The sequence below is a fragment of the Pipra filicauda genome, unplaced genomic scaffold (assembly GCF_003945595.2).
Source record: "Pipra filicauda isolate LSUMZ 115617 unplaced genomic scaffold, ASM394559v2 scaffold96_size2947999_pilon, whole genome shotgun sequence".
Lineage (NCBI taxonomy): Eukaryota > Metazoa > Chordata > Aves > Passeriformes > Pipridae > Pipra > Pipra filicauda.
Genome location: NW_024105164.1, coordinates 754,970 through 768,725, shown reverse-complemented (window position 1 = coordinate 768,725; position 13,756 = coordinate 754,970). Strand labels below are relative to the sequence as shown.

Here is a 13,756-nt window from a genome sequence, read left to right as displayed (position 1 = left end):
AGAACTACAAGGAGAACTCATTTCATTTACGAGAAAGGAAGGAAAAACCAAAGCCTACCGTTAACTTTAGAAAGAGCCAGACTGCTCCTATGTGTGTTTTCCTCTCTGTCATTACCTATGGTAAACTATTACCTAATGCCCTTCACATTCCTCTGGTATGTCAGACTTCACCAGGCTTATGATGAACTGAAAAGTCACTGCCAGCTTTCACTTTCTATTGTAGCAGAATTCATCATACTAATAAGTGCAAGTCCCTTAAGAGTGGTTTGCTGAAGGAGGCCATGGGAAACATGCAAGAAGGAGACAAAACTACACTCAGATAAGGCAAGCAGAGGCATTTGCAAGAATTTCTTGCTGTAATATGGTCCGTGTTATGAAACAACGGCAGAGCCCTGTATTGCATCACTTCTTGTACTCCAATCCCATCTTCCCATAAACAGAAAAAACCCCAAACATACACAGATGCATGCCACATCTTTCCATGAGCCTTCCTCTTCTGACTGATGCCTTCGTAGTTACAAGAGATTATAACAAGGATTGGCCCAGTAGTGAATCACCCTCAATAGCACACTGTGCTTTTACAACTAGAAATAGAGGGATCAGAGAGATTAATCCCCTGTCCTGGATGACACGAGGAGCCAGTGACAGTGAAAGCAAATATAAATAGGCAGAGAAGACTTTTTCTTGCTACAGTTCCCGATGGTTTTGAAGGAGGCTCTTCCACAAAGAAATGCTTTCAGAGACCATTACGAATGCCATTAAACAAAGGCACCCTTTTTGTAAATCCTGCAGTAATTGGGAGGGGAGGGGCTTCCACTAATAACCCCCAAGACACCACCTTCCCTCTCCCAGGAAAGGCCAGGTTCAGCCTCGCTGCCAAGAGCAGCGCTTATGGTAGCAAGGTTTGACGGAATACTTCCTCAGTATTTAACCGGTGCTCTAGGGCAGGTTGTACACAGCCAGTCTGTTGCTTTCTTTTCAGTTAAAGCTACTCAAATGATCCTCTACAGGCAAAATCACCCAAATACCATGTCTAGAAGGCAGTAACCTTTGGTGCTAGGAGTCATGGCAATGTGTGGACCCTCACTGCTGTCCCCATGCAAAGTCTTGTGTAACAATAAAGCAGAACTCAAACCCCAACTCTGGCAAAAAGACTGGAGGCACATCCCTCCTCAAGCTGCACAATGGCACAGCGTTATTAGCAGCAAGTAAGTCTGAGTGACAAATTATTCTGGTCATTAGAATCAGCAGATCAGACCCAGGGGAAGCCTAGCTGTTTATTAAGAAACACTGAGGTTTTTTTTCCTACAGATACTCTTCCTTGCAGGCTCAGTACACACACTAAAGAGGAACCAAGAGGCTTTTTAAAAATAAAGTACATTTGAGAGGAAGGGAGGCACAAAGAAATTGTATACTTTTTTAAAAATTAGCAACTTTGTGTGTAACCTTGATCTCTATTCTTTTTTTCTTCTTTTTTGGTTTGTCACCCTAGATCCTTCTATCTTTCTTTCCTTCCCCTCTGCATCATCCAACTGACCCTTTGATTCAAAGAGAATGTTTCTCATTCTGTGTCCAGGACATGACAGAAGTCAAGGTACCTGCTCAGGGAAGAACAGCTGAGAACATTTTTACTCCTTGTAATGAACCTCTTATCCTGGATGGTGTGTAAACACGTGATCTTACTGAAGCCATGACCAAACTGGCAGACAAACTCAGCCTCAATGTTTTCAGAGACCTGTTGAATGACATTCTTAAATCCAAAGCCTGTTTTCCCAAGGAGAAACTCTGGTGCAGTTGTTAATAACCAGCCTCACCTGCAGATTGGACTGGTGACATGTATTCTGTCCTGATATCTTCTGAAAGACACACAAAAACTTCAAGGGGTAGATATCAAAGCATACCCAACCAATATACAGGATTTACCTACCCCCAAAATATACAATATTTATATTCTATGGAAATTTTGGCTATATATTTTGCAAGGTTTACAACTGGGATCTTTAAATGAGTCTCCAGGGATAAAGTACTCATCTACTAGTTGTCTTTATTTCATCTAACTTTGGAAAAATCTCAGCCTCAGTTTCTAGGATCTTTTAGTATTTTTCACCTATTACACATACAGGTAATATATGTGTATTTCCTCAAAAATTTCCAACACTGTTTTCAATCGACTTCAATCCACCGTGACATTCTGCCAGGTCTCTGATTAAAGTCAAGATTTGCTACCAAGCTCCCCTACTTGCCTGCAGGTACCCAATCTGAGCTCCAGAGAGGCACTCACTGTAAAGACAGAGAAATTTAACAGTCATTTACATATACCTTTGATCTAGACCAGCCCAAACATGATAACCAGCTGGGCACATAATAAAGGCCAGCCTTCTTCCAGGGTCCCTGGGGAAAAGAAATTGCAAGCACTAGAAACTGCCGATGGTTGAGATATCTCTTGCTGTTTGTGAACTATCTGTCTGTCCAGTGAGGAGTTAAATTTAAGAATAACACAGCTACACCTTTAATTGCAAAAAGACCAGGCTTCCAAGGGCTCTTGTCCATTTACCTACCCCAGAATCAGTAAACACAACGTAATCAGTTATTTGGTTTTCCAATGCTTCACGTGACTGTGGATACCTCCATAAAAGACCCACAAAAATATTGTGGGAAGCAGTGAAAGATAATTTTAGAAATTAGGATTTCTTTTGTCAAGTGGTGTTTTCAGTAAAAGCCAGACAACGGAATTAGTAAAACTGACCCTAACTCAGTGATGAGTATTTCAACAACCTGGAGCTGTGAAAATCCACAGTGAACAAAGCCCATCCAGCAAGTTTAATGCCAGCTCTGCTATGCTAAAGCAAGCTGCCACCAGATCTTTGCAGTCAATCCACAAGTCAGCAAAACAGAAGTTCCAGTAAACCCTGCACGAGTTCTGTCTCACTGTGGAAATTAGATGTGTGGTTTACACGGTTCACTCTGTTCCTGCAGCAGCTAACACTAGATGGTCCAAAGAAAGAACTGGAACAGTCAGTAACTGGATAACTTGTTCCCCAAGAAGATTTCTCCTCTAATACCTATGGCCTAGAAGTGAAGTTTTTCCCCAGACTTGAAGTTTTCTATTCCTTATGGCCTTCTACTGCTTTGCTATTCACTATTTGTCTGCCACATGCAGACAATCCAAGCACAAGGTTGCTCAGGGTTCCTGCAAGCTCCTTCCTTCAAAGCCTGTTCATTTTTTGTAGTCCTGCTACAGGCTCTTACAGAATGCTAGCCACTTTTACAGGATCAAGAGTTCCTTATATTTTTGGAGGAAGGGCAGAATAAAAAAAAAATTAGAAAAAAAAAAGAAGACACTTCATGCCTGTTTTCCTTTTTCCTAGCAGATAGCCATGCACACTATTATTTTGTTATTCACTACTTCTGAAGCTAGGTACCAGTCAGTCACACCAGGACTAACAGAAGTATAAGGCAGAAAAGACCCACAGCAGCAGACTGCTTTTTTCTTAGGCAGTAGGATCAATTCAGGGCTTGTAAGAACCATCTACAACTCCTTCCTTGAGGAGCCTTGCTACTGGAAGCTGTCACACTCCTGCAGTGGCCTGCCTTCCCCACTAATGTCAGTGTTTGGAAGAGCAGTAAGGAAATCAGACTGGCAGAGAAGACACTTTGCTATGTTGCCCAAAGTACCTGTGACAGCCTCTGCAGCTGGGAAGATTGAGTCCTTCCACCCTTTAACACAGGAGAGTTGCTCATCCAAAGTGTTAAACCTAAAATAACAAAAGTTTAAAAAAACCCTCTAATCTTGAAAATATAGAAAGTTCATCCAGCATGCTGGATTAATCTAGCCTTACAACACTTCAGACTGCGCAAAAGCAGCCAGGGAACAGGTGTATTTTCTGGCACTGGAATCATAACTGCCTTATCTGGACACCTCCACAATTCTGCCCACACATCCACACACTGAGGCATAAAAAGGGCTCCAGCCTTCCATCCAATGTGACACCCCAAAACAGAAAACAGCTTCTTTTCAACTAGTTTACCTCTATAAGCAAAACTGCTGGCTAGGGCTAGCTAAAAGCCAAGTTAAAAAAAACCACAAAAACAAAACCAACCCAACACCATAGCAACAAATCTTCAGTGAATCGGTAATTTTTTAAGTTCACATTAGACTGTAACCTAAGTCACACAAAGTTCCTAGCAAAAGGGCAGTTGTTTAGATTTCAGCTGTCCTACCATTTTCAGCAACCACAGCAGAATCAAATCCTGGGGAATGTCTCACTTTCTCTGAGCAGCTACAGGGTTGCTCAGAGAGGTCTGGCACCAAATGGTTTGGGCTACAGCTAAGCAATAATACCTTAGCAGGTATTATTCTGGGTGCTGGGGCACACCCTTGAGACAGAAACATTGATGTGTCCAGCAACCCTGGTCCAGAGACTCTGCATCAGTGGAAATTCACCAGTGTTCACAGGTTTCACATAAAACACCTTAGTTCTAATAAATGCTTTTCAAAGAAAACTTTTCTCTGAAAAATTTTGACTAGGGATCAATCTGCATTAATCTCAGCCTCAGCTGATACTACTCCAAACTAATTTCAGAAGCACAAATTCATAGATTGCTGCTGCTCCAGCTGAAGAGTTACTGTCAGACAGCTCTCTCCTCTTCCACTCCTATCTTCCTTCCAAGATCTCTTGCCATCTCCACTCAAGCTCTACCTATGGTGCTGGGTTACTTCACAAATTTGCTACGTTCAGAAGTATACCAATCGTTTTCCAACAGCAGAGCCCGAGCTGCGTGCCCTCTTGCACTGCGGTTTGAGACTGATCTCACATTGGCACACTGTAATTCTCGCCTTGCTTGCACTTTTAGCATACTAAAATAAGGAAAAGTTAAAGTGTTACAGTTTGGAATAACTCGAGCATTACTCTGCTTGCCAACTAGTTCCAGGAATTCTATTTTTCGGTCTGCCGTGAAACTTCACGATTCCTTAAGAACACGTTGTGACGAGCACATCTTGTGTACTGTTTTCTCACTGGCGTATCTCTGTTACACGTCGCAAACCGAACGCGAACCCACGTCCTCCTCCAAACCTGACACCTGGTGCAAGCACAGTCCCTTTCCCACAGCTGATCCGCTCCCCCTTTCCCCCCAGCGACGCTAATGCTCCCAGTGCCAGCAGCAGCAGACGCGCTGAGCCTGAGCAGACAAAGACGGCGGAGGTGGGAAAGCCTCTTACCAGGGAATTAGGTGCCGCTTCCTCGGCTCCGACAGGGGAACAGCCCTGAACTCTCCGAGCGGAGCCTCCGCCCCGGTCAATGCCGGGAGGCTCCGCCGCACCCCCGCCCCTCGGGCTGGCGGTGACCCCGCGTGGGTCCCGCTGCCCCGGCCGACACCCCGCGACACGGCGGCGGGTCCCGGGGGCAGCCGGGCCGGGCCGGGCCGGGCCGCGCCGCCTGTTGCTCGCCGCCGGCACCCACCGCCTCCAGGAGCCGCCTCACCTGCCGGGCTCGGCGGGGCCGGGGCGAGCGGCGGCCCCGGGGCAAGCGGCCCCGCACCCGCCTGCCCTGCGCCCCGCCGGGCCCGGCCTCCCCGCGCCGGAGGGGCGGCGGACCCGGCTCGGCCGCCGCGGAGGAAGCGGCGGCTGCCCACGGCCAGGGCGGCGGCCGAGCCTACCTTGGTGCCCCGCACAGGGCCCGGGCCGGCGGCTCCTCCTCCGGCTGCGGCGGCTGCTGCTGCCCATGCCCGGGGCCGGGAGGCGGCTGGCCGCGGCGCTGGGAGGCTCCTGCGAGGCCGGTCACTCCCGGCTCTCACCCGGCTCCTGTTTACCGCGGCTCCCCGGGCCGGGCTGCCCGTCAGAGCTCCGCCCCGCCCCGGCCCGCCCCCGCCGCCATGGCCCGGAGCAGCACGGGCAGGCGAGGCGGCTGCCGAGCACCGGATCGCCTCCCGCTGGAACCTTCCCCTCGGGCGGGATCGGACAGCGGGGCTGCATCCCCCGCCCGTGCTCCGGCACCTCCCGCCGGGAACACGCTCCTGGATCCTGCGGGAGCGGGGGCGCCGGGCGGGGGCGGTGACTGACCGGGGAGCGGGAGGCGACAACCAGCAGCCAAGCGAGCGGTGTCCGGCTGTCCTGGGCTGTGCTGTGGCCCTCGCCTCCCCCCGTCACGGGCAGCGATGCCATTGTCACCTCCCGGGGTAAAACGCCTCGCGCTTTAGTAGGTTAGAAGAAAACATCTAAACCTCACACAGTGCCATTTAACTTTTTTTTTTTAATTTATGTTCGCTGTAAGCCTGAAGATGGCTTATAGACACCTTCATAAGGTGTTTTGTATTAGTTGTGCACCCTCATCTATCGATTTATCAAGAAAAAATTATGTAACGAGAAAGGTTCGAGTACTAAAAGTTTGCCCCGCCCCTATATCGGGGTGCCATGCTCTCTGTTGCTATTTTACACTTTAGTTATGCAAGTAGGATACTTTAGTCCTTTCTTCTCAAAGGGGCATCTCCTGAGATATGCTGGAACAGGCAAACTATACCATCAAGGTGAATTTTACTGGGGGGAAAAAGCAATGGGAGAATTTTCCTGTGTTTAGAGACGATGTACAGATATCTTTAGTAGTTACATCAGAACAACAGAATTGTAATTGGTTGATTTTTCCTAATTTCATTTTTGTTATGGAAAAGTTCTCATATAGTTTTCTTATATTACACTGTAAAAGGAGTTTTCCCCTTAAATAGAGAATTGCAAAGGTGAAGACCCACCTTTGGGTGGGTGTTTATCCCACTTGGAAATAAGCAAAAAAGGACAGGAAAACAAGCAGCCTCACTAAACAGTTTCTGTCACTGCAGCATAGACAAGAAAGAAGACACTGTTAAGAGAAAAAACAGAAAACAAGGAAAGCTTCTGACTTAACATGCAAATTTATTCACTAAACCTAGCTGAAATTTTCATCTTCTGAGTCTGCACTTTTTCACTTCAATAATTTACAGGACTCCAGGGAGATTATATTTACCAATAGAGAACAGTGCTAAAGGCATAAAATGAGTAAGGTAACCCCTTTTCATGGAGAGCACAACCACCTCCTACAGAAAAATTACATGTTACAACAGGTTTTCAGAGCACAGAGAAGCTGGGCTGAAATACTGTCATTACATCGCAGAGGTAGGACTCAACACACTCATGCAGTGAACCACTGTGTCTTCCTGGGAAGAGGAGAGTGTATTTACAACTCAAATTTAGTCCTATCTAGACTGAAGTTAACAAACTTAGATTGTATCTCCATATAAGATAAAGTATGGAAACATGCATATGTCCTCTTAATATATGCATTGTCCTCTTAATAGGCAGTATAAGTTTGTAAAGAGAATCAGTTTCCATCATGAGCTGTACTGCTGGCTTACCTTGGGGCCACAGGGATTTCTCAAGGGAGGCTCATTTTTCTCTTCTTCCTCTCAATCCATTTTGTTGTGTTTGGTTTGGATTTTTGTTTTTTTTTTAATTATTTTTCAGGCTATGATTGTATCCCACTTTGGGAACAGCACAGCTCACCACTCAGTGCTGTGTGCCAGACTAGGAAAAGGGCCTGTAGACACAACTGGAATAGAAGTAGAAATTATACAGAACAACAGTCACACAGAGGGAAGATTTTCCAGGCAAACTAGAATAACTAAGGATTAGGCTTGAAATGAATGAAGGCACAATAAACCACTTTGCAGATCTAAGCCTTCCCTGTGTCTTGCAATTATTATTCCATGGTCTCTGTTTCCCCTGAAAGCTTGTGTAGTATTTTAACACATTGCTGTTCTTCACTTAAAATCTCAGCAATAACCTCCTGGACACAGGACTGCAGAGCTAGGACTAAAGCCTCAACGCTGAAGAGCAAACTTTACTGTGGAATATCCTCTCTGCATGCCTCACAGCCCTCAGTAAAAAATGTAAAATCAAGCTTTTGCAAATGTTCCCCCCTCAAATTTGCAGCTAATTTAAAAAATGGGGAAGAAAGAATAAATTTAAGCTAAAAGCCATTAGTCAAATGGAAATCTTAAATTCTTCCAGCTAGTGTTGCTGTTCAAAACCTGAGTAGGAGACAAAAGGTTTTAAAAAATTAGGGGAATGGAACAGAACATCTCCACTTTGCTAATTGGATACCTCTGGCTCAGACTTAGGGAAAAACCATAGTTTGGGAATATGTGCCTAGAAATGCATATCACACTTAGCTAAGATACTGATGGGTCTGCAGAAAGAGCTGCCCCAATGCCCTGCACACAAGATCTGGACTGTGACTGCACACATATGGCCTTTCTAAATACTTGCCATCAACAATAAATTCAATTTGATTGAATTTATTTCAAAAGAAACAATAAAAGTACCTCTGTGCCCAGGAGACTCTAGTCTCCTAGAAGTAGAATCCTCCCTAGAAGTAGCACAAATCTAGCATATGGTTATTAAGCCTATGCTTTTTAAAAATATTTTTACTCCTTTTAGCACAAGGACCTGGAAAGTGGTGTGTGGCAGAAACCCCAAAGAATAACAACTGTTGTATAACTGTGCCCTTTTTTCATCTCTAGTTGTGACAATACATACAGTAGTCATGTGGAAAAGCATAATTCATTTTTTTTCCAGATAATTATAAATTATCTTTTTAGTCTACATGACATGCATGCAGACCGGCCAGGATGTGCTCCTAAGGCTTTTTCTTTGCTAGTTTTTCTCCAAGTCAGCTCAGTTCCTTTACTTCCTTCAACCTGCATATCCTGAGCTGTGTGGTTCCCCATCTTTTCACTCTCTTGTATGCACACTACTGGCCAAAATAAAGGGAAATTCCTCCAAAAGTTCTCTGATGACACTGTGTTTTACTGAAGGTGAGCCCAGGGTTCATTCCTTCCTGCACTGTTGCTCTGCTGTTTTCTGCTTGTGAATAAAATAGATTCTGGTAGGAGAAGAAAAAAAGAGGAGTATTAGGGAAGGTGAAAGGAACTGATGTACATTCAAGTAGAAAAATGAAAGGAAATACAAATAAAGTTTACGTCCTTCTTGACTGCTTTTCATTCATACAAAGACAATTTCAAGTTCTGAAAGGAAAAGGAAAGAAAACAGCTTACCTCTAATATCTGGAATTCCTTATAACCTGTTATCAATGTGCTTCACATGGCATTGTTTCAAAGTCTGCTGTACAGGACAGGTGCTCTACAGATGGGAGCACTTTTTGCCATTCTCTCCCTTGGAACATCAAGAAAACTAGCTGCATCTGTCTTGCCGATTTTAGGAGAAAAAATTATTTGCTAAGTTTGTATTATTAGTACAGAAAGTTAAGTGGTCTTCCTGATTCTCTTGAGAATAAGAAGAAGCAACTACCATTCCCTTTCTTTGCCAGCCCAGATCATCCGTGTTACTACCGGCAATGTTCAGACACACGATGACAAAGATGCTCACTGTCTGAAAACTGTACTCTGCTGGAGTAAATGGCAACAGCTTAGAACTCAGAAGAAATCAGATGATACATGAGAATTGCACAGCAAGCACCCAAAAAATGTTATAACACTGAACAAGCACCAAACAGTGTTGAAGCACTGACACTTTCTGAGTTGAGAAGGAAGTATTTCTAGAAGTGAGGCTACTCATCAAATATGTACATGCAACATATCTAAAGAGCTGCAGTCACTGCAAAATAAACAATTTTTCTTTCTCAGATAATTTATCTTTGTGAATCCAATTTTTGGTGACTTGCAAGCACTGACCTAGCAGAACGCACTGTTCAAAGTCTGATGAAAGAATCAGCTTTTATCAGAAAAGTACCAGATTTCAAAGCTTTAATAAAAACATCACCAGAGCTCCAAGAAGGTAATTTGGTGACATCTTAACGTATGTTTTTTCCAAAGTACCTGAAACTTACCAAACTTTCTTCAGTCTCAGATGCAGGATATAAACACTGCAGCAAATACATTCTACAAAACCTGGGCTTGGAAAATCACTAGGATGAGATCATTTGAAACCCAGCTCTAGAACAGAGTGGGATCAGCCATTAAAGTCTCACTTGGAAAGAAATAGGTGAAAAGAGCATTCCTGCCTGCAAACCAAACTGTAACCTTCCTCCCAGTTACAGTGCTGTCAGACCCTTGTGGATTCAGCAGACAATGGCTGTAGCCAGCCCTACATGCAGCAGGCTTAATCTGGCACGGTGTGTGACAAACAGGCATATAATTTCAGACTCCAGCAGACTTCAGCAACTCTTCAGCAACAGTCATGTGAGGGTGCCTTTGAAGACTGACAAGATTGGATACAGCTTTGAATCTGTACCAGAGCAGATAAGCTCTTGCAGTAATAAAGCCTAACCCAGGCCTCAAAACCGTATCCTCTGTAGAAGCATTCATAGGTATTTTCTTTTTTCTGAACCTCAAAACTAAAGAAAATGTTGGCAAATACCACAAACTGACTTTTTAAGGTAATTTCTCTACATAAAACTTGTTATCTAGGTATGGGTGAACTGGCTCTAGAGAAATCCAATCAACAATTTTAAGGTGTCACACTTGATTAAAGCTTATAGCACTGCAAGTCATCTAGTATCCAAATGAAAGAAAGGAAAAAGTACTTCAGTCCTTTCTTTGTATCTCAGTGAATTTAATGCTTATTCAAGGCATTGACTAAGAAGACTAGAAAAGAACAAGACTAGAAAAAAAGTGAAGCTCAGGGGCAAGTGATGTTTCTCCAGAAGTCAGGTGGTACTGCAGCTGGGACTACAGCTCACCATTTCCTTCCCCTACTTTGAAGAAGGAGAGAAAAACAGTTTCCTCTTGTACTGATCAAAACTTGGAAAAAGGATCTGGCTGGTTTTCTTCACTTCCACATTGTTACTTAGACCATTGAGGTGTGTGTGGAAAGTAACTTGCTCATCCCAAACCCAGATATGCAGAGAAGGAATGACATTTTCTGAGCCTACCTTTTAGCAGCCAATATTTCAGCTTTGACTCCACCCACTGCAATAAATAGATTGCATGCATCCAACATGCAGATGTGGTGAAGGCATAAAAATAGGCATTCTGGTTCTGGGTAACAAACCACACGCATCATCTTCCTCATAAGCACAGCTATTGTGCTGAACTCAGCTACATGTTCCCGTTACAGAGCTTTCCTACATTTTCTCCTCATACTCTAATGCTATTTTCATCCTGTCCAGACTACAGAGAGAGTAATAATAGTAAGCATTTCTACAGTACCTCCTTGGAAGAACCCTGGGCATATTTTACCAGGTGCTATTTTAATCACAATTTTAGAGGCTTCCATTGTAACAGTACCTTATAGCTAAATATACAGTACAGGAAAATGAGAACCAGGGAAGTGAATAAGACTGAAAAGTATAATGCAAAATTAGAGGAGATTTGGAGGGCAGCAAGCATAATTAAGGATTTGTAAAGACAGTGAATTACTACCATAAAAAAGATGAGTAAGAGGAGATGCGATACAAAGACAGAACATACTGAATATTCAGGAGACACTGTTCTTCCTTTCTCGTTACACTAGACCAAACGAATTTCAATTTAAAAATGGTAGGAAATTCAAAACTACAGTGAAAGAAAATGCTTTTCACATTACCTATAAATGAGCAAAACTAACAATCAAGATTCAAAAATAGTTTTAGATCTTTTTGGACATCCAAATTAATATCATACTGTACACTGAGATAGCAAGTTCTTCACAATTCAGACTAGTCATTAGCACAGGAGGTAAGATCCAGTGTCCTGTTCCTGAATACTTGGTTAGAGAATTCTTGCACCTTCTGAAGTGTCTGTTACCTTCTATTTCCAGAGATAGATGGTGGAGTGGATGAATCTGAAGCTAATCCAATCTATTTTGATGAGTCCTATGTGTTCCCTAAAATGAACTACCTATGATCACTGCCAAGACAGGTGATTGCTAAGAAGAAATCCTGTCATTCAACTCTCAGTCTCAAGACCACATTTAAAAACAAAGGTATTTCATCATATATCCGTGTTGCCACTTTGCACTAGCCAGTGTAGGTTTTTAGCAAATCACTACCATATCCCAAATAGGGCCCATTATGGGCAACAGTTCCAGTTAATTTGTACTTAAGTACAAATTAGATTCAGGCAAAATAAATCCAAGTCTACCGTTCAAATAACATCAGTTCAAGTAAAATAAAATGACTGTCTGCACATTGACTTTAGGGATAGAAGGGAGAGAAAAAAGAGTTTTGTTTCCCCCCCCCCTTTTTTTTTTTTAAACATATGCATTTGCTAAAAAGGCCACACAGAGAAAGATGACAGGGTATTTTGAAACCCCAGATTTTTCCTTTTAGAAAACTTCAGTGGTTTTATTTCCAGCTCATTAACCCTCTTAATCACAAACCATGTAAATCATACTATTTTTGTGATTAGGTACTGTTTTGAATTTCTGGTGCTGGGCAGAACACCTAATTTCAGCAGTAATTCACCAACCGGATATGATTAGAATACATAATCCTTACGTAGCTATATATACACATACTATATGTACAGTACATAGTATCAGTCTTTCTGAAGAATGGATTAAAAAGGATTGAAACATCCTTAAAGTGTGGTTTAGAAATAAATTTATGTCGCTGATGGCCTGTAAAGCTGCTTGAATTGGAAGGCCAGAAAAGACAAGTAGTAAGGAGCGGTCACTTTAGCAGTTACTGGCATACACTCCTCACATCCCATTGAATTTACCCTTTCATATCCTCACCCTGTATCCATAAGAAAGAGACAGCAACATTTGTCATTCTAAAGTAAGAAATTATGTGGACAAGGTAGTATTTCTACCACACAAATCTACCACCCAGCATAGCTTGGCAAGCAGACACCTCTGAAATTCATATTTGGAGGGCTAGTGGGAAAGAAGAGAGGAGAGCTGTTCACTCCACAATATGTTAAGACTACCCAACAAATTACCTCATAAAACCCAGCATGGAAACATACTTTTTGAGGTACTCTTCCATTCATATTTTTAAAAAAAACTTTGGAATTAGGAAAACAGAAGGAACATACTCTATTTCTGACCTCCTCAGATCTGTTCAGAGTTGGCTGAATAAGAGTCATGAACAAATAATCACACTCTTCTTTTAGGATTTCTTTGTAAATTTCATTCTTGGACCAAACGAAAACTTTTTGCCATTCTTAAATGCCTCCGCTGCCCCCTGGTGTCGCTTCTCTGCAGCTTCACCCACAAAGGCAACACAAGAGAAAGTTAAGAGAAACACCAACACAAGTTTTCTGCTACGAAGTCCCTGTGTAGAGGTGTTATGCACAAACGAGGGGATTACACTTCTAAATGCAGTTCTTTTGCAGACTGATGCTTATCATAATTTCTGAAAAAGATCTAATTACCAGGCAAGCCTCGTTCAAGTAAGATACTGCAGAACAAACAAAATCTCTCTTACACTGAACACCACCAGCAGAAACTGCTTCAAATTAGCCAGAGTACCAATACTGCACTGAAGACTTACAGTCAGCTGGAGAATAGCTGTCTGCTATTGAATTAATGCTATTAAATTGCTGGTTATGCACATTTTTTGCTATTGTCTGAATGGGCTAAAATACTTTCTAAGAAATATGCACATAATCACTATAAAAGAACATAAAGCAAAAAATTACATAATTGCATTGACAGGAAACCTGAACACAGTGGCTTATTCATGGACTCACTGATAAAAACGATGGAGATCAAGATTGACAAACAAAAGAGTTAAAAATGCAAACTCTCCCAGCCACTGGTTTTGTGTGTGTGTGTGGCAGGGAG

The 13,756-nt window shown here is 42.9% G+C and overlaps 1 protein-coding gene across 3 annotated transcripts in view; it reads right to left on the bottom strand.

The window, feature by feature from the left end:
• Window positions 1-5,805, bottom strand: part of MARCHF8 (membrane associated ring-CH-type finger 8) — a 95,503-nt gene extending 89,698 nt beyond the window's left edge. The window contains exon 1 of one of the 3 annotated variants that reach the window (XM_027718648.2): window positions 5,659-5,805. The gene's annotated coding sequence lies outside the window, so the exon portion shown is untranslated. Of the gene's footprint in view, window positions 1-5,221; window positions 5,332-5,658 lie in introns of those variants that run through there. The other 2 variants (XM_027718610.2, XM_027718619.2) reach the window with 2 other exon arrangements.
• Window positions 5,806-13,756: the final 7,951 nt, after the last annotated feature.